The sequence below is a fragment of the Lepidochelys olivacea genome (assembly GCF_965140295.1).
Source record: "Lepidochelys olivacea isolate rLepOli2 genome assembly, chromosome: 7".
Lineage (NCBI taxonomy): Eukaryota > Metazoa > Chordata > Testudines > Cheloniidae > Lepidochelys > Lepidochelys olivacea.
The window spans coordinates 49,800,833-49,821,131 of record NC_140417.1 but is presented as its reverse complement, the minus strand read 5'-3'; the positions used below and the strand labels follow the sequence as shown (position 1 = coordinate 49,821,131).

Here is a 20,299-nt window from a genome sequence, read left to right as displayed (position 1 = left end):
GTAACCCCTTATAATTTTACAGGGCCCAAATGTTCTGAATGGCAGAATGTAAAGCCCTGGAGGCTGGGTATCAGACTCGTTCATTTTCTGCTCATGGGCAGAGCAGAGGCTGTGACAGAATCTGGATCAATGAACGTCTATCACAGCGGTGCACAAAGTGGCAGGCCTGCTTTGGCTGGAATTACACTAAGGACAGACATAAGTAGTTAACACATATTGCAAGGGACCATTAGCTACTTGTGCTCAACAACCTTCTCCACTTCATATTTAGCTGTGACACTGAGTACCTGTTCCAGACTTGCAGAGGAACTCTGTGTAGCTAGAAAGTTTGTCTCTCTCCCCAACAGAAGTTGGTCCAATACAAGATATTACCTCACCCACCTTGGCTCTCTAATATCCTGGGACCGACATGGCTACAACAACACTGCATACTCAGGCAGACAAACAGACTCTTCTCTTCGCTCCGAAACAGGCACGTTTCGGGAACTAGCAAAGGGAACTGAAAGCAAAAGCAGGACCTGAAGGCAGTGCATGAACCTGATCTGGGACTAGCTCTGGTACTTTAGCTTTACTGTCTTTATTTGGGGCATGTGTGTGAGGCCAGCTGCCACAGTGCAGACTCTGAGCTCTGTAGTTTGTCTCAACAGTTTGCATCATCTCCTGTCCTTAAACACAGTCTGAAAAGACCAGAGTTCAGGGCTCTGTGCTGCTTCTCCAACAGTGGCTTGCACAATGCTTAGCACAACTCAAGGAACTACATGTGTCCTGCTGCGTTAAGGGTGACAAGGCATCAGCTATTACAGGGGAAGCTCTGACCTCAGATCCTGGCTGGGGCCCCAAAGGATTAACTGATTTTCCACAATTCTGAAATGCAGCCATTTGTCCGTGACACATCTCCATGTATAGTCCCCCTTTCAGATCACGTTCCCTTTGATTATTTGAAGACATCTTACAGCTGTCATTCTGTTTAATGAGTTACAGCTCTAATGAGGGTGGCATTGGCTCTGGGGTAATAAACAGCTAAACAAACAAACTTTTGTCCTCCTCAATTCCTGTGCTAAAATACTTCCTCCCGCCTTCACTCACAGTTCTCTGCAGCAAAACCAAATGCAAGAAGTGAAAGGCAGCACTTGCTAGACAAGTGTGTATCTGTTACTACCAGTATCAGATGCACCCTATCAATCGACTCCCATTTGGAAGGGCTTTCGATTCTGAGATGCCAAGGCCAGAAGGGACCCTTGTGATCATAGAATCATAGAATATCAGGGTTAGAAGGGACCTCAGGAGGTCATCTAGTCCAATCCCCTGCTCAAAGCAGGACCAACACCAACTAAATCATCCCAGCCAGGGCTTGAACCTCATCAGATTTTCTTTGGCCCAATCCTCCAATTTGTCTAGGTCACTCTGGACCCTATCCCTACCCTCCAGCATATCTACCTCTCCCCCCAGCTTAATGTCATCTGGGAACTTGCTGAGGGTGCACTTCAGCCCATCATCCAGCTCTTTAATAAAGATGTTGAACAAAACTGGCCCCAGGACCAACCCTTGGGGCACTCCAGTTGATACCGGCTGCCAGCTAGACATTGAGCCGTTGATCACTAACCGTTGAGCCCAATGATCTGACCAGCTTTCTATCCACCTTATAGTCCATTCATCCAATCCATACTTCTTTAACTTGCTGGCAAGAATACTGCGGGAGACCATATCAAAGGCAGGGCCGTCCCTATCCATACGCAAAGTACGCAGCTGCGTAGAGCACCAGGAAATTTGGGGCACCACATGTCCTGGTGCCCTGCACAGCTGCGTGCTGCTCCAGCCCCTGCTCCGCCTCTTCCCCATGGCCCCCGCCCCTGCTCTGCCCCAGCCCCGCCCCCACTTCACCCCTACCCAAATCTCCCACCCTGCTCCACCCCTGCCCTGCCCCTTCCCACACCAGCCACACCCCCACTCCACTGAGGACTACATTGGGGTTGGAAGTGGCGGGAAGTGCAGCAACCTGGCCCCAGCTGTGCCACCAGTGAGTGCTCAGGGGCGGTTCCCCCCTGCCCTCCAAGCCTGCTCCTGTCCCCGCACGGAGGCCTGGGGCTAGTCCCCTCTCCCCCCCATGAGGGGGGCTGCATAGGGCCCCAGAATGGCTAGGGACAGCCCTGATCAAAAGCTTTGCTAAAGTCAAGCTATATCACATCCACCGCTTTCCCCATATCCACAGAGCCAGTTATTTCATCATAGAAGGCAATCAGGTTCGTCAGGCATGACTTGCCCTTGGTGAATCCATGTTGACTGTTCCTGATCACCTTCCTCTCCTCCAAGTGCTTCAAAATGGATTCCTTGAGGGACGGCTCCATGATTTTGCTGGGGACTGAAGTGAGGCTGTAGTCCCCGGGTTCTGTTTCTTCCCTTTTTAAAATTTGGGCACTATGTTTGCCTTTTTTCAATTGTCCGGGACCTTCCCCGATCACCACAAATTTTCAGAGATAATGGCCAATGGCTCTGCAATCACATCAGCCAACTCCCTCAGCACCCTCAGATGCATTAGATCAGGACCCATGGACTTGTGCATGTCCAGCTTTTCTAAATAGTCCTTAACCTGTTCTTTCATCACTGAGGGCTGCTCACCTCCTCCCCATACTGGGTTGCCCAGTGCAGCAGTCTGAGAGCTGCCCTTGTCTGTGAAGATCGAGACTTCCCACATAGGACAGGCCCCATGATAATTCCTAGAGCAGATCTTTTAGAAAAGTATCCAATCTTGATTTAAAAATTGTCGGTGATGGAGAATCCATCACGACCCAGGGTAAATGGTTCCGATGGTTAATTGCACTCCCTGTTAAAAATGTACACCTTATTACCAGTCTGAATTTGTCAAGCTGTATAGTGCAGTCTGCTAGATTGAAGAGCCCATTATTAAATATTTGTTCTCCATGTACTTATAGATAGTGATCACCTTCAACCTTCTCTTTGTTAAGCTAAATGGACAGAGTCTATCACTATAAGGCATAGTTTTTACTCCTTTAATCATTCTCATGGCTCTTCTCCGAAACCTCTCCAGTTTATCAACATCCTGCTTGAGTTGTGGGCACCAGAACTGGACACAGGATTCCAGCAGTGGTCGTAACAATGCCAAGTACAGAGATAAAATAACCTTGACGCCTACTCAAGACTCCTCTGTTTATGCATTACAGACTCACATTCGCTTGTTACACTGGGAGCTCATGTTCAGCTGATTATCCACCACACTCCCCACATCTTTTTCAGAGTCACTGCTTCCCGTGATAGAGTCCCCCATTCTGTAAGTATGGCCTGCATTCTTTTTTTCCTAGATGTGTACCATTACATTTAGCTGTATTAAAACACATATTGTTTGCTTGCAGCCAGTTTACCAAGTAAGCTAAATTACACTGAATCAGTGACCTGTCCTCTTCATTATTTACCACTCCTGCAATTTTTGGGTCATCTGCAAACTTTATCCCTGATTTTGTTTTCTTCCAGGTCATTGATAAAAATGTTAAATAGCATACGGCCAAGAACTGATCCCCAATGGAAACACACCGGCTCGATGACGATTCCCAGTTTACAGTTACACTGCGACCTGTCAGTTAGCCAGGTTTTAATCCATTTAATGTGGGTTATGTACATTTTATATCATTCTATTTTTTTTAAATCATAGACTCATAGAAGATTAAGGTTGGAAGAGACCTCAGGAAGTCATCTAGTCCAACCCCCTGCTCAAAACAGGACCAACCCCAACTAAATCATCTCAGCCAGGACTTTGTCAAGCTAGGCTTTAAAAACCTTGAAGGATGGAGATTCCACCACCTCCCTAGGTAACCAAAATGTCACGTGGTGCAGGTCAAACACCTTAGAAAAGTCTAACTATATTCCATCAACCTTTATTAACCAAACTTGAAAAGATATCAAGGTAATTTGATGGGATCTATTTTCCATAAACCCATTGATTTGCATTAATTATCCTCCTTTAATTCCTTATTAACCGAGTCCCATATCATTCTCTTGCTCTATTCTCTTGCCCAGGATCCATGTCAGGCTGACCAGCCTATAATTATTCAGGTCACTTTCAAAAATTGGCACAACATTAGTGGTCTTTCACTCCTCTGGAATTTCCCTAAAGCTCCAAGTTTTATTTAAAAAAATCAATATTAATAGTCCAGCATGCTCCGCAGCCAGCCTTTCTGAAACTCTTGGATGCAAGTTTGACCTGCTGATTTTAAAATGTCTAACATTAGTAGCTGCTGTTCAACATCCACAGGAGATACTAGTGAAATGGAAAGAGTGTAATTACTATGTGATGAGACTATATCATCTGATCCCCCTCCAATATGGAACAGCAATATTTATTGAGCACTTCTGCCATTATTACGGATGATTCCACCGTGTCCATCTAGTAATGGACCAAGACCATTACCAGGACATTTTTTATGCCCAATATACTTTAAAAACTCATTGTCCTTAACTCTGCTGGTCATAGATTTCTCGTGTCCCTTGGCTTCCCTATCAGTTTTGTACAATTCTTAACTTCTGATTTATATTCATTACTATCAACTTCCCTTTTCCTCCATTTGTTGTATTTTTTTTATAGCTGTCCTCACTTTCCCTCTAAACCAAGTCAGCTTTTTTAACCAGTACAGCCTTCCCTCCTTGATTGTGGCTTTTCAGGCATCTGCTAACAAATGTTCTGAAATTATTCCCTGTTATCATTCCCATTTTTCTGATTAAATTCATCCTCCTGGCTGATTTGGCTCATAATTATTTTCAGCTTTGTGAATACAGCACTATTAAAGCACCAAGGGTACATATCATTGGTCTGATCATTACTCTGCATGCATGTTATAAATGTAATCAAGTCATGGTCATGTGTACCTAAGTTACAGTGAATTTTTAGTTCTCTTTAAAAAGTGCAGCATGCTGGAAGCTTCTCACACAGCCCTGCTCTAGCACACCAGGTACTGTCCGGCACAGCTGCGTTTTCCAGCCATGGCAGATCTAACTCTAAGCCCTGTTGCTTCCCCTTCCAGTCGCTCCAAACCTCTGTCAAGTAGCCACTTATGGCTTCTCTGGGCGCTGGCAGCAGGGGTTCCCCAGTGCGGAGTTGGCGGGCAGAGGCATCACTTGGCACCACAAGGGCCAGGGGCTGCAGTGGTTTCTCTGACTGGCCCAGCTGGAAAGCAGCTGAAGAGGTCTCTGCTGCACTCAGCTTGAGGGGTCTCATTGGTCACTTCCCAGCAGTGGGATTTCACCAGTGCCAGACACAGGGAATGGGATGTGGAGCCTTTGGGCTGCCAGTTTGACTTTGGCCCAAGATGGTTGGGATCGCGGTTCCCAACTGAGGATAGTTAGGTGGGCTGTGGGAAATAGGCTTTGTGGGCAGGTGCTGACATCAAGACCATGGTCACTGGAAACCCACCACTGTCACTGGCATGGCCCAGCACCTGGGCATGAGGGCCCTTGGGTGGCAAGGGAGGAGCATGCCCTGGTGCCCCTGGGGGCTGTGATTGTTCTTTAGGCTTCAGGGCTCCCAGCCTGGCAGCTTCCACCAGCACCGATCTGGGCTTGTGTTGTCTGCCCTCATCATCCCCACCCGCTCCCAAATTGAGATGGGGTAAGACCAGACGGAAGCACAGCCAGGGGTGCAGGGACGCTCCTGTCTTCCCCTCACTGTCCTTGCCCCCACTTTGATCCTGCCTTCACTCCCAATGCAGGAGGAGCCCCTCCCCACACAGGAATGCTGGCAGCTCGCTGCCAGAGGGAGATCAGGCACATCTCTCACTTGGGCACCCTTCCTTGAAGACCCCACTCGCTATGCCTAGAAGATGTCTTGGAGGTGGCGGCATCTCGGTGCCCAAGCGCCACAGCCAGAGGGGGCAGGTTCCCCGGGACAGCTGGACCTTGAAGAGCAGTGCTGGGGACATGCAAGGACAGAGAGAGACTCAAAGGGACCAACCTGTGCGGTTCTCCCAGCTGCGCTCAGGAGGCCCTGCTTCGCAGCTCTGGCAGGAACCCAGCGTCAGTGGCTGCTTCTGCAAAGCCTAGACAAAGTGGGACGGAGGAATGCCCGGGGGGGCCCTCGGCCTGCCTGCTGCTGCCTCCTCTGGACACACTGTCATTGTAATCGCAGACACACTGCTCAGGGTGGCCCGCTGAGCTTGCTCCTGCTTCTGCAGAGTCCAGCCAGGAAAGTACTGCACAGCTGCTTCGCTCTAGGTCCGTTTCCAGTGTCACATACCCCAGTGCAGCTTGGGGATTGTAGTCCACAAGGACTCGATGCAGTCTGCTGGGCAGTTATCATAGAATCATAGAATATCAGGGTTGGAAGGGACCTCAGAAGGTCATCTAGTCCAACCCCCTGCTCAAAGCAGGACCAATCCCCAATTTTTGCCCCGATCCCAAATGGCCCCCTCAAGGATTGAACTCACAATCCTGGGTTTAGCAGGCCAATGCTCAAACCACTGAGCTATCCCTCCCCTATGACACTTGCCAGATGAAAAAGGCCTCACGGGTCACCTGGGCCGTCCATTCTCCCCCACGCTGGGGACTAGTGCAGCATTGGTCCCCGCAGCGGGCACCAGTGCTTTGTCCAGCACAGTTTGATGCAAGCTGCTGCTGTGAAACCCTTAGCACAGAGCAGCCTGTGTGAATGTTCTCCTCTATTTCCATTGCACTGTGCTCAGCTGTGGTCCTGGCTGCAACCAGACCCAGAGGCTGACCGAAACCCAGGGGCTATGCCTGTCTAATAACATACCTCTGCTTCCAGGGTAGGGTGACCAGATAGCAAGTGTGGAAAATTTAGTATGCTATTTTTCCAGGGGGGAGGGGTATAGTTGCATATATAAGACAAAGCCCCTAATATCAGGACGGTTCCACTTGCACTGGGAATCTGGTCACCCTGTTTCAGGGAGAGGAATAAGTTCCGTACAAGGAGTCTTTCTGATGAGAGAGTGAAGCAGAGCAGCAGCCTGAACTCTGATGAGAGCAGAGAGAAGCCTGCACCAGTGACTCACAGACAATTCGCTGCACTAGGATCTGTACGCCTGAGCTCTGGCATCACTGAGGTGTTTTACCAATGTTTGTTTTCTGTAATTCTTATGGCTCTATAGAGATGATTGGAGAGGCGGGTGAGCAGTAAGGTAGCAAAGTTTGCTGAGGACACAAAGCTATTTAGGTTAGGACCAGAGGGAACTGCGCAGAACTTCAGGGAAACCTAACCAAGCTAAGGAAATAGATAATATGACAGCAAATGCAATTCACTGTTGGCAAATGTTAAGCTACCTGATGTCTTTCAGGGGTCCAATTTAACTACATCAACAAGAAAGGGATCTAGGTGTCACTGTACGACAGCTCAGTGGACACTGCTGCTCCATGGGCAGGTGCAGTCAAACAAGCTAATGAGATGTTCAGGTTAGCGCTGTGGAAATAACTGATTCTTCAGTTCAGTGGCTGAAATGAAAAAGAAGAAATTTGTGTCAGGTAGAATTAAATGTTTTGTTTTACCTGGAACTAAAATTGTTTCTGTTTCGATTTGCCCCCACTTTAAAATAAAAGAAATAAAATTCTAAACAAAAAGTCATTTTGAATAAAAAAATCAAAACTTTTGTTTTGAAAATGTCCAAATTAAACTCTTTTTTTTACAAATTTTGTCCCCCGCCTGCCGCCAAAACAATTCAGTAGCTTTGACATGCATTTGAAAAATGTTTCCGCTGACCCAAACCTGCATTTTTAGATGGAAAAAAGTTTCCTGCTGAAAAATTTCACCCAGCTGTTGTTTGGCTGCATAGGAAATCGGATGGAGAAGAATATGGAGAATATTCTACTACTTTTATATAAAGCAGTAGTGTTGCCCCATCTATGTGTGGTACTAGACACCCCATCTCACATAGGATATTGCAGAACTGCTGTTCAGGGAATGACAACAGGAATGATCCAAGGTCTGGAGAAACTCCCAGGAAGAGAGATTGGAAAGACTGGGACTGTCACCTTAGAAAGGAGATGAATAAGGGGGGAGATGATAAACACATATAAAATAATGACTGATCTATTCTAGAGAATTGTAGGCAGTGTAGCTGTAGCCAGGTCGGTCTCAGAATATGAGAGAGACAAAGTGGGTGAGGTAATAGCTTTTATTGGACCAGCTTCTGTTGATGAGAGAGACAAGCTTTCAAGCTACACAGAGCTTTCTCAGGTTACTCAAAAGCTTGTCTCTCTCACCAACAGAAGGTGGTCCAATAAAAGTTATTCCGTCACCCACCTGGTCTCGAGAAGGCAGATAAGGAGCAGGTGTTCTCCCTGTCTCATAATACAAGGACAAAGGACACAAAGTTAAAAGGTAGGAAATCTGAAACTGTTAAAAAGAATTTTCCCCCTCACAGTCTGTAATTAGACTGCAGAAGTCACTGCCACAGGATGTCACTGAGGCAAAGAATTAAGATTTAAAAATGGATTGGTTATTCATATGATATCAAGACTATCCATAGCTGACATAATTAGTGACAACACAAATTTTGGACAGGGTAATTAAACCTCATGCTTCAGGACTTAACCCTGTCTCTATTAGAGGCCAGGAGGAGACCTAATGAGGGGGGCAGGTTATCCCACATCTGCTACTGCACAGGATTCTTATTTTCCTCTGCAGCATCTGGTGTCAGCCCCAGGATACCAGACTTGGTGGACCTTGGCTCGGAGACAGCCTAGGAATTCTTATGTTTGCAGACTTTTAGCTATTCCATTATTTTGCCAGACAGTAATTGCCAAGATCACTCTCCTGTCCTTTTTTGGAGCTCAGAATTGCATTCTTGTTTCTCTTCCCATCCCGGGGCTTTCCTAGATTTCTCAAAAACATCTTCCTCTGTTTCTTCATGCTCTAGAGGCCAAGCTCATGCCCAGGGTAACTTCACCAAAGCCAGGGGCGTTACAGTAGGGATGAGTTCGGCACCAGGCATCGTGAAGGGGTTCCACTCACTGCACGTGCACTTCCTTGGGCTAGGTCTGGGAATTAGCTCTTGCTCCTGTAAGCAGTGTCAGGATGAGCTCCACCCTGACATCTGGTGGTGAGGTGTGGCAAGTTGTGGAAAAGAACTTCAGGGGCCGATCTCATTTGCATAGGCACACCCACCACGCCTAGAATGAGACCATAGCTGCCCAAATGGTCACTTTGGCTGCTGTGGGATCCCCAGTGTCTCTGTTATTGGGGCAGGAAGAATAAATTGTTATTACCCTGATTATGGGAACTGTGCTTGGAACTGTACGTGGCCTTTTGTTACGATGGAGGGATTCACCATCATCTAAGTAGCACTCGCTAGGCAAGGGTCATGGGTTCCAAAACTGTGTGAAGGGAGAGAGACTGGGGACAAGTATTAATACTTGGTGGCATGGGCCCCTTGGTGAGGGCCTTACATGCTGATTGCACTTCCTCCTCTCTCCACTGTGAAATATCAGAGCTAATTTTGATTTCATTAGAAGTCTAGTTATAGGCTGCTGAGCTCACTTTGGGCTGACAGTGCACCAGCACTGGGGCTCCCCTACTATAAGCTGAATTCACCTAAGAGCTGAAATCACTGAGTGTTGTGTTAAGTAGTGGGGGAGCCTGAAGATATATTGTGGAGCAGTTTGCGGGACGGCTGGTGAAGCAGTTCGACATGGAGCAGTGTGTGGATGGCAGGAGCTGCTTGTGGGCCGTGGAGCTGAGTGAAGGAGTTCGTGGGGCGGCTGGCGGAGCGGAGCGCAGCTGAGCGAAGGAGTTCGTGGGGCGGCTGGCGGAGCGGAGCGCAGCTGAGCGAAGGAGTTCGTGGGGCGGCTGGTGGAGCGGAGCGCAGCTGAGCGAAGGAGTTCGTGGGGCGGCTGGTGGAGCGGAGTGCAGCTGCGCGAAGGAGTTTTGTGGGGCGGCTGGCGGAGCGGAGTGCCGCTATGGAGCTATGGGGCGGTCAGCTTCAGATCACGTAAGGTGTCTCTTACCCCTGTCCCATTTCCACCCAGGTTGGGAGGTAAAGCTCCGCCGATAAACTTTCGAACTCTGGGGCTGCCCTGACCAGGGACAGAGACTTTTGGGGCATTGGACTTTTGGGGTTGCTGGACTCAAGAACCAAAGGGAAAAGGGCATGCCCCAATTTGCCTGGGGTGGGGTTGTTTTTGCTCATGGGTTGTGTTATGAATCCGGTTGGTGGTGTTTCCCCAACATAATGCCACATTGTTTCTCTCTGTTATTAAAAGACTTTTGCTACACTCAAACTATGTGCTTGCGAGAGGGGAAGTATTGCCTCTTGGAGGCGCCCAGCGGGGGTGGTATATATTTGTCCCAGGTCACTGGGTGGGGGCTCGAGCCGGTTTGCATTGTGTTATTGGAATGGAACCCCTAGATATTGAACCCGGCCCTTGTTGCTGCCAACTCTGACGGGCAGAAGGGTTACATTTTTGGGGGCTCGTCCGGGATTTGCCTGGGTCAGTACCCCTTGCAAGCACCTGTTGAGTGATCCACTACATTGGGAAACAATTTATATTTTTTTTTGTTTGTGCTTATATTTTGAGGAAATTACTGTTTGTATAATGGCTAATATGTCAGGTTTGTTGGACCCTGGCTCAGCAGCTTCTAGCTCGGAGGCTGCAGCCTCGGCTGATGATTGGACAAAAGCTCTGGGGCAAATATTGGAAAAGGTTGTGCTGCCCCATGCTGAGTCAGACTCCTGTCGTAAGTTAAGATTATTTGCTGGGGAGGAGGAGTTTGAACCCTGGTTAGAGCATACCACTGAAATGCTGCAAGAGTGGGCCGTACCAGATGCAGAAAAGCGAAGATGCCTTATAGAGAGCCTTGGCGGCCCAGCATTAGATGTGATTCGCACCCTGAAGCTCATTGACCCTGGGGTCAGTGTGAAGGACTGCCTAGAGGCCCTTGAACACAACTTTGGGAGCGTAGAGGGCCCTGAAGACAGCTACTGTAAGTTCCTTAATTCCCAACAACAAAAGGGCGAGAAGGCTTCAGCCTACATACAGAGACTGGAGAGACTGCTTCAGAGAGCTGTCATGAGGGGAGCAGTGACTGCTGAGCAGATGGATCAGACCAGACTGGCTCAAATTGTAAGAGGAACTCAGTATCAGAACCCGATTCTACTTCATCTCCGGCTAAGAGAACGACGGGAACATCCCCCAAGTTACTCCCAGCTGATAAAAGAGGTCCGAGAGGAGGAAGAAAGGCAGGCTGCCAGTGAGTTTTGGGAAGCCCAAACATCAGAGCCAGCCAGCACAACACCACTGCAAATGGCCAGTGTACTGATGGTGAGCACCAGAGAGGAACTTGCCCAACAAATGCAGGTCCTGACGGAACGGATAGCTGAGCTGCAAAGTACCGTTGACCGAGGTAAGACTTCTAGGAATAAGAAGCCTCAAACTGTGGCGATTGAGAAGCCCGCACTTAGAGCCACCATCCCCCCCAGGCGAAGGGGGAAAGGTCAATTCTTCTGCTACCGATGTGGTCAGGATGGACACAGTGCTGCCAAGTGCCATAATGAAGAAAACCCCTCCTTAGTGTATGGAAAGCTGAGGATCAGTTGGGAGAGATCCGGTAGCTGCCAGAGGGTCTGGGGACGGGGACCCCCCAGGTCTGCAGGATTTGAAGATTCCCCCAGAAAAGACTGTCCAGCTGGGATCCCTGCAGGACTGATAGGGCCTCGAGCAGAGGTCATGGTGAGGATCGAAGGGGTGGAGTGTAAAGCAGTGCTTGACACTGGATCTCAAGTGACTATTATATTTCAGTCATTCTACCAACAGATGCTTAGGCACCTGCCTATACAGCCACTGACTGGCCTTGGCCTATGTGGCCTCAGCATGGATGAATACCCCTATCAAGGGTATGTCATAGTGCACCTGGAATTCCCAGAGGAGGTTGCTGGGGTAAGAGAAGAGGTAGACACAGCTGCCTTAATATGCCCTGACCCTAAAGGGACTTCTGATGTGTCTGTGCTGATAGGGACCAACTCCAGTCTCTTCAAGGTACTCGCGGATTACTGCAGAAGGCGGGCTGGGGACCAGTACCTGAATACCCTGATGATCCATACGCTTTGTGCTGAAGCCTATAGGAAAATTGAGAGCGCTAAAAGGGACACATCTGAGCTACCGCTTGGGGTACTGAAGTACGCGGGCACAACCCCCTTAGTAGTGCCTGCAAGGACGGAGCAAGAAGTGCTTGTCATGAGTACCTGTCTGAAAGGCAGTAAAGGGACGTTAGCAATGATAGAGCAGCCGATGGGAGGAGAGCTCCCTGAAGGAGTGCTGGTCCCCAGTGGAGTCATAACCCTACCTGCTGAAGCCCAGGAAAGGGTGACTATACTGATTGTTAATGAAACGAGTCGTGATATTTTTGTGAAGCAAGGACAAAAGATAGCAGACCTCTTTGAGCCTGAGTCGATTGTAAAACCCCAGTATGAAACTCCAGTTCCGGCAATAGACCCAGCAAAGTTTGACTTTGGAGATTCACCAGTGTCCGAGGACTGGAAAGATCGCCTGAGGAAGAAACTTTGTGAAAGATCCAAGGTGTTCTCACTGCATGAGTGGGATGTGGGATGTGCAAAAGGAGTAGAGCACAATATCAGACTACATGACTCTCGACCTTTCAGGGAGAGATCTAGGAAGATTGCTCTCTCTGAGATGGAAGATGTGCAACATCATCTTCAGGAGCTGGCTGCGAATGGCATCATTACAGAGTCCCGCAGCCCATACACCTCACCCATTGTGGTAGTCCGCAAAAAGAATGGGAAAATCCGGATGTGTATTGACTACCGCACCCTAAACAGCCGTACGGTGGTCGACCAGTACACTATGCCTCGAGTGCAAGACGCCTTAGACTGTTTGCTGGGAAGCCAGTGGTTCTCTGTGTTGGATCTTCGAAGTGGATACTACCAGATCCCTCTGGGAGAAGAAGATAAGGAGAAGACAGCCTTCATCTGCCCATTAGGGTTTTATCAGTTCGAACGCATGCCCCAAGGGATTTCTGGAGCACCTGCCACCTTTCAACGTCTCATGGAGAAAGTTGTGGGAGACATGAATTTACTGCAAGTGTTAGTTTATTTGGATGACCTGATTGTGTTTGGAAGAACCTTAGAGGAGCATGAAGAAAGACTTCTTAAAGTGCTTGATAGGTTGGAGGATTATGGTCTGAAGCTTTCAATTGACAAATGCCAGTTCTGCAGAGCCTCAGTGAAGTATGTGGGTCACATTGTGTCCCAAGAAGGTGTGAGTACTGATCCTGATAAAATAGAAGCACTCACTACATGGCCACGTCCAAGTAACTACAGAGAACTCAAGACCTTCCTTGGATTTAGTGGCTACTACCGCAGATTTGTGAAAAACTATGCTACGATTGTAAAGCCTCTGAATGATCTTACCAGGGGACATCAGTCCAGCAAGAACAAATCTAAGTCCAAGAATAAGGGGAGGTCCCCAAAGCCTCCTGTGCAGAGACACAATGGCCCCTTTGCACCATTTGGGCCACGGTGGGATGAGAGATGTGAAAGGGCTTTTCAAGAAATCATTACTTGCCTAACTCATGCTCCAGTCCTAGTTTTTGCTGACCCAAGCAAACCATTTATCCTGCATACTGATGCCAGTTTGGAGGGTCTGGGAGCAGTCCTGTACCAGGAAGTGGAAGGCAAATGTAAACCTGTAGCCTTTGCCAGCCGAGGATTGTCTGATAGTGAAACTCGCTATCCCACCCACAAGCTGGAGTTTTTGGCCTTGAAATGGGCCATCACTGAGAAATTTCGAGACTACTTGTATGGTGCTCAGTTCCAGGTGTGGACAGACAACAATCCACTGACTTATGTGTTAACAAGTGCTAAGCTGGATGCTACAGGGCAGAGATGGGTGGCCGCCTTGGCTAGCTATGAGTTCAGCATTCAGTACCGATCAGGGAGAAGCAATGTAGATGCAGATGCATTGTCCAGGCGTCCGCAGGCTCCAGAAGTTGCTGTGATACCCACAGATGGAGTGAGAGCTATTTGCAGTGTGAGTCGCCGAGAGCCAGAGGCCCGTGAAGACTTTCAGGGATGTGTTGCAGAAGCTTTGGGCCTGCCCCCTGAATGCATGCCTTCTGCTTCGGTGAACTATATTGCATTAGACCAATCTCCTTTGCCCATGCTCAATGCGGCTGACTGGCAAGAAGCCCAGCGGCAAGATATTGACATTCGTGATACACTACTTGCCAAAAGGGAGGGGCGAAGCCCAACTGCGGTTGTCCCACCTAACCCGGAGGGTAAACTACTATTGAGAGAATGGACCAAACTAAAACTGATTCAGGGAGTGCTACACCGAATGACCACTGACCCTTTACAAAAACAACGAGCACAACTAGTACTGCCAAAAAAGTACAGAGCCCTGGCCATGAGGGCCCTGCATGATGACTTTGGGCATTTAGGGATGGAGAGGACCCTGGAACTTATTCGTAGTAGGTTCTATTGGCCCCGAATGGCTGAAGATGTTCGCAGGAAATGTGAGACTTGCGCTCGATGTGTTCAAAGGAAAACTCTGCCCACGAGGGCTGCATATCTCAAGAACATCACCAGCAACAAACCTTTGGAGTTGGTATGCATTGATTTCTTGTCTGTAGAGGTAGACAAGAGGAATGTTGGAAACATTCTAGTAGTGACTGACCATTTTACACGGTATGCACAAGCATATCCCACACGTGATCAGAGGGCCACCACCGTTGCTCGAGTATTGTGGGACAAATATTTCTCAGTCTATGGATTCCCGGCTCGGATACACTCTGATCAGGGGCGGGATTTTGAGAGTCACCTTCTGAAGGAGGTGCTGAAGATAGCAGGAATTAAAAAGTCTAGGACAACGCCTTATCACCCCCAAGGTGATCCTCAGCCAGAGAGGTTCAATCGAACCCTATTAGATATGTTGGGAACTTTGCGACCAGAGCAGAAGGCAACCTGGAGCCAGCATGTCGCATTTCTGGTGCATGCCTACAATGCCACAAAGAACGATGCTACGGGAGTCACCCCATATCTCTTGATGTTTGGGCGAGAACCAAGATTACCCATAGACTTGTGCTTTGGTGTATCAGAGGATGGAGATAGCTATGAAACTCATCAGCAATATGTATCCCGACTAAGAGAAAAGCTGCGGGATGCTTATCGCTTAGCTACCGCTGCGGCTCGGAAGAACGCAGACCGCAACAAACATCGATATGATGCTAGAGTGCGTTCGCAGGAGCTCCAGCTGGGGGACAGAGTCCTGCTGCGAAATTTGGGTATTGCTGGCAAACACAAGATAGCTGACAGATGGAAGGCAATACCTTACCTGGTGATGGAAAAGCTGGGAGATCTGCCGGTCTACAAGATCAAACCTGAAGACGGTCCAGGGCAAATAAAGACGGTGCATAGAAACCTTTTGCTCCCTGTGGGGGAATTGGTAAGCACCCCTTGTGAGATGGGCCACGGCAGGGCCGCCGGGCAGAACAGAGGTGCTAGACCAAAGCCGCCATCCAACACAGACAGTGGGCCCCCTGCAGCTAACTTACCCCTATTCTGCACATCTGAGAGTGAGTCTGAGGAGGAAGACACAACCCTGGTGTATCCTGGGATGGAGACAAGATTTCAGTCTCGATCAGCTGAACCAAACGAGAGTTTTCCCTCTTCCGCCCTAAACCCAATGGCGGAACTATTTAGGCCCCTTTCTGATACCCCGGTGCTGCTGATGAGACCCCCCTGTGATGACACACACAGGTTATTGGACAATGGGGACAGACAGGTAGAGGATGTCCTGGGCACCTTGGACCCTCCAGCGTTAGAACTAGGAGTGCAGGGGCCTACGCCAGTAGCCGAGGGACCCTCCAGGGAAGCCTCTCCATCCGTCACTCAAGAGGATGTTCCCCTTACTTCGGCAACAGAGATTCTCAATAGACGAGACAGGGTGATAAGACCAGTGAAACGGTTAACTTATGATGCACCTGGGGTGACTAGTGAGGAGCCAATACATTTAGCACACAGGCTTGTGGAAGCTAAAGTGGGCTTCCTGAGGCCCTTTGGAGGAAACCAATGAGTTGGTATAAAGGGAGTGTGATTTGTCGGGACGACAAAGTCTCGGCTGGGGGGAGGATGTAAGCAGTGTCAGGATGAGCTCCACCCTGACATCTGGTGGTGAGGTGTGGCAAGTTGTGGAAAAGAACTTCAGGGGCCGATCTCATTTGCATAGGCACACCCACCACGCCTAGAATGAGACCATAGCTGCCCAAATGGTCACTTTGGCTGCTGTGGGATCCCCAGTGTCTCTGTTATTGGGGCAGGAAGAATAAATTGTTATTACCCTGATTATGGGAACTGTGCTTGGAACTGTACGTGGCCTTTTGTTACGATGGAGGGATTCACCATCATCTAAGTAGCACTCGCTAGGCAAGGGTCATGGGTTCCAAAACTGTGTGAAGGGAGAGAGACTGGGGACAAGTATTAATACTTGGTGGCATGGGCCCCTTGGTGAGGGCCTTACATGCTGATTGCACTTCCTCCTCTCTCCACTGTGAAATATCAGAGCTAATTTTGATTTCATTAGAAGTCTAGTTATAGGCTGCTGAGCTCACTTTGGGCTGACAGTGCACCAGCACTGGGGCTCCCCTACTATAAGCTGAATTCACCTAAGAGCTGAAATCACTGAGTGTTGTGTTAAGTAGTGGGGGAGCCTGAAGATATATTGTGGAGCAGTTTGCGGGACGGCTGGTGAAGCAGTTCGACATGGAGCAGTGTGTGGATGGCAGGAGCTGCTTGTGGGCCGTGGAGCTGAGTGAAGGAGTTCGTGGGGCGGCTGGCGGAGCGGAGCGCAGCTGAGCGAAGGAGTTCGTGGGGCGGCTGGCGGAGCGGAGCGCAGCTGAGCGAAGGAGTTCGTGGGGCGGCTGGCGGAGCGGAGCGCAGCTGAGCGAAGGAGTTCGTGGGGCGGCTGGTGGAGCGGAGTGCAGCTGCGCGAAGGAGTTTTGTGGGGCGGCTGGCGGAGCGGAGCGCCGCTATGGAGCTATGGGGCGGTCAGCTTCAGATCACGTAAGGTGCCTCTTACCCCTGTCCCATTTCCACCCAGGTTGGGAGGTAAAGCTCCGCCGATAAACTTTCGAACTCTGGGGCTGCCCTGACCAGGGACAGAGACTTTTGGGGCATTGGACTTTTGGGGTTGCTGGACTCAAGAACCAAAGGGAAAAGGGCATGCCCCAATTTGCCTGGGGTGGGGTTGTTTTTGCTCATGGGTTGTGTTATGAATCTGGTTGGTGGTGTTTCCCCAACATAATGCCACATTGTTTCTCTCTGTTATTAAAAGACTTTTGCTACACTCAAACTATGTGCTTGCGAGAGGGGAAGTATTGCCTCTTGGAGGCGCCCAGCGGGGGTGGTATATATTTGTCCCAGGTCACTGGGTGGGGGCTCGAGCCGGTTTGCATTGTGTTATTGGAATGGAACCCCTAGATATTGAACCCGGCCCTTGTTGCTGCCAACTCTGACGGGCAGAAGGGTTACACTCCCATCTGGCACCCTCTTCCATTAGTTACTCATGCTGTGGCCCCTCTCTCTCGCTTCCCATGACTCAAGGTGCTCCCTCTTTGTGATTCAGCCCCTTGGCCAGGTCACCATGTAATCTCCCCATCTTCAAGGGTAACCGAGTCCACCTGGACACTGTCCAAAAGCCACCTCAGGTAGTCTTCTGTCCCAACTCTGGGTCCTATGGCAGCAGCTAGTAGAGAAACCCAGGCCCACCAGGTTCCAGCCCAGGTGGCCTAGGACTAAAAACATAGGTCTGCTCAGTCTCAGGCCATATTGTTGTTTTCCTGGGTTCCTCCCCACTTCCCCTCTATCTCCTGGTTTACCACTACAGCTTCCTTCTCTTCCCATGGCTACTTCATCCCTCTGGGCCTCTTGTACAACTCCTAGTCCAGGCAGGACCCCAGGGCCTATTCTCCCTCTACAGCACAGCACCTCCTTGTCCCAAGCCAACTCCCCTGCCCTCTAGGTGTAACCCACACACCTTCTGGGTGTGATATTCTGTCCCATCCAGTGGCACCAAGACCACTGAGAGATTAATGAGTCTGCTCTACAGCCTTAACTAAGAGCCATATATATGGCTTTTAGCTCATCCAGTAGAGGTTCAGGTACAAAGCTCCAGAAGTCCCAGGTTCAACGTCACCTGCCAAAATAACATAAGGAACAACTGCAAACCTCATCTCTGTGCTCCCTTCCTGGTTTTAAAATCCTATCCCAGCTCCTTCCCAGCTGGGCTTCATCTGCCATTAGGTGCTATCAATCCCTGGTTCTGCTCCCAGTGCAGTGTCTAAGGTAAATTGGCTCCATGTACAGGTGTCATGTACTCCATACCTTTCTATTTTCTGACTGTTCCTCCTTCTCCATTTCTAGGCTATTGATAACTGTGTTTACAAAGTCTTCCTTACTTTCTGCTAGAGAGTGGTGCACTTCATTGCTCATCATGTAGGTCGAGCTCCCTGTGTTATCCCACTTTTTAAGTGCAAATGGAGGTCTGGTTGGAAGGGCTGGCCAGAGTGAGGGGGGGATGTGAAGGAGCTGTGGGTGTCTGGCTACAGTACAGGTGGCAAGGGGCCTGGCTCCGGGGGCCTAGCCAGAGTGGCAGGAGGTGAGCGGCCTGAGTGTGGGGATCTAGCTGGAGTGTGGAGGGCTGGCCTGAGTGGGGGGAAGGGGACGGTTACCACTTTTGAAATACAAAAAACCCAGCACCCTTCCCACAAGGCAAGCCTGGCATAACCCCAACCACAAAGCAACTCCATAACCCTTGCCCCCTCCAACAGCCACTTATAGTATCTAGAGAGTTCACACATAGAGATAAGATTTTATCTGGCTGTATTTTAAAGAATCTTTATTGAGGTTACAGGGACAAACCATCCCGATGTGTAGAAAGAATAGTAAATATGGCAGGCGACCAGCTTGGCTTAATAGTGAAATCCTTGCTGATCTTGAACACAAAAAAAAAGCTTACAAGAAGTGGAAGATTGGACAAATGACCAGGGATGAGTATAAAAATATTGCTCATACATGCAGGAGTGAAATCAGGAAGGCCAAATCACACTTGCAGTTGCAACTAGCAAGAGATGTTAAGAGTAACAAGAAGGGTTTCTTCAGGTATGTTAGCAACAAGAAGAAAGTCAGAGAAAGTATGGGCCCATTACTGAATGAGGGAGGCAACCTAGTGACAGAGGATGTGGGAAAAGCTAATGTACTCATTGCTTTTTTTGCCTCTGTCTTCATGAACAAGGTCAGCTCCCAGACTACTGCACTGGGCAGCACAGCATGGGGAGGAGGTGACCAGCTCTCTGTGGAGAAAGAAGTGGTTCGGGACTATTTAGAAAAGCTGGACGAGCACAAGTCCATGGGGCCGGATGCGCTACATCCAAGAGTGCTAAAGGTGTTGGCGGATGTGATTGCAGAGCCATTGGCCATTATCTTTGAAAACTCATGGCGATCGGAGGAAGTCCTGGACGACCGGAAAAAGGCTAATGTAGTGCCCAGCTTTAAAACAGGGAAGAAGGAGGATCCTGGGAACTACAGGCCAGTCAGCCTCACCTCAGTCCCTGGTAAAATCATGGAGCAGGTCCTCAAGGAATCAATTCTGAAGCACTTAGCGGAGAGGAAAGTGATCAGGAACAGTCAGCATGGATTCACCAAGAGCAAGTCATGCCTGACTAATCTAATTGCCTTCTATGATGAGATAACTGGCTGTGTGGATGAGGGGAAAGCGGTGGACGTGTTGTTCCTTGACTTTAGCAAAGCTTTTGACACGGTCTCCCACAGTATTCTTGCCAGCAAGTTAAAGAAGTATGGGCTGGATGAATGGACTATAAGGTGGATAGAAAGTTGGCTAGATTGTCGGGCTCAACGGGTAGTGATCAATGGCTCCATGTCTAGTTGGCAGCCGGTATCAAGTGGAGTGCCCCAAGGGTCGGTCCCGGGGCCGGTTTTGTTCAATATCTTCATAAATGATCTGGAAAATGGTGTGGATTGCACCCTCAGCAAGTTTGCAGATGACACTAAACTGGGAGGAGTGGTAGATACGCTGGAGGGTAGGGATAGGCTACAGAGGGACCTAGACAAATTAGAGGATTGGGCCAAAAGAAATCTGATGAGGTTCAACAAGGACAAGTGCAGAGTCCTGCACTTAGGACGGAATTATCCCATGCACCGCTACAGACTAGGGACCAAATGGCTCGGCAGCAGTTCTGCAGAAAAGGACCTAAGGGTTACAGTGGACGAGAAGCTGGATATGAGTCAACAGTGTGCCCTTGTTGCCAAGAAGACCA

General features: G+C 49.2%; 1 protein-coding gene across 1 annotated transcript in view; it reads right to left on the bottom strand.

Annotated features, from left to right (window-relative positions):
- Positions 1 to 6,215, bottom strand: part of MON1A (MON1 homolog A, secretory trafficking associated) — a 32,097-nt gene extending 25,882 nt beyond the window's left edge. Inside the window, exon 1 of the mRNA XM_084635004.1 lies at positions 5,957 to 6,215. The gene's annotated coding sequence lies outside the window, so the exon portion shown is untranslated. The remainder of the gene's footprint in view (positions 1 to 5,956) is intronic.
- Between the last annotated feature and the right edge of the window lie 14,084 nt (positions 6,216 to 20,299).